The sequence below is a fragment of the Penaeus monodon genome, chromosome 32, assembly GCF_015228065.2.
Source record: "Penaeus monodon isolate SGIC_2016 chromosome 32, NSTDA_Pmon_1, whole genome shotgun sequence".
Lineage (NCBI taxonomy): Eukaryota > Metazoa > Arthropoda > Malacostraca > Decapoda > Penaeidae > Penaeus > Penaeus monodon.
This window is the reverse complement of record NC_051417.1, coordinates 3413847-3414544: the sequence shown is the minus strand read 5'-3', so window position 1 is coordinate 3414544 and position 698 is coordinate 3413847. Positions and strand designations below refer to the sequence as shown.

Sequence of the window (698 nt, the reverse complement as noted above, 5' to 3'; positions counted from 1 at the left end):
GCGCGCCCACGGACTCTCGCCGGAACGCACATTTTAATCCCGACCAGTTGTTAATAGCTACAAGAAGATTGTTTTCCTTAACTTTGATTACGTCGCCAGTATAACGGGCAGTAATACGGAATTTAACAGTAACTCCAAGATATCCATCAGGAATATCACATCTTTTAATGGCTTAAAATTTCAATTTTCTTAAATAGGGTATTAACGAGAGTGATAATGCTAAGATTGTGTTCTTCATTCTATAGATTTCCTCACTATTACTATTGCTGTTATTTTTTTTCCACTGTGATTATATTTACCTTTCCTGTTTGGTAATTAATCGGCCCCTTTCCTTCCATCTCATCTTCACTATTCATTTATGATTGTCCTGATGTTTCCTTCATCTCTTTATCCTTATCAATTTTGCTTTCATTTTTTTTCTTTGTACATGAAACGTTAATAACAATGATATATAAATTAAGTCGTCTTTCTCCAGACACAAGGCAGCAAGAAATTTTATTATACGAAGCTTGTAAAATTCTGCAATAAGTGCTTGAGGTTCGTGATCTACAGCGCGATATCGCGGTCTCGCCTCCCGCCTCTTGCGCTACCGCGGGCACCCAGTATCTCAGCAGTCTTTCCGCACTTAATTTGGCTTCAAGGCTTTCTGTCTCCTAGTTTCCCCCTCTCTTTTGCCATCGTTCATCGGGAGATCGGCC

General features: G+C 39.4%; 1 protein-coding gene across 1 annotated transcript in view; it reads left to right on the top strand.

The window, feature by feature from the left end:
- LOC119593251 (homeobox protein goosecoid-like) overlaps positions 1 to 698 on the top strand; it is a gene marked incomplete at its 3' end in the record, with an annotated part of 8533 nt that overhangs the window by 4464 nt on the left and 3371 nt on the right.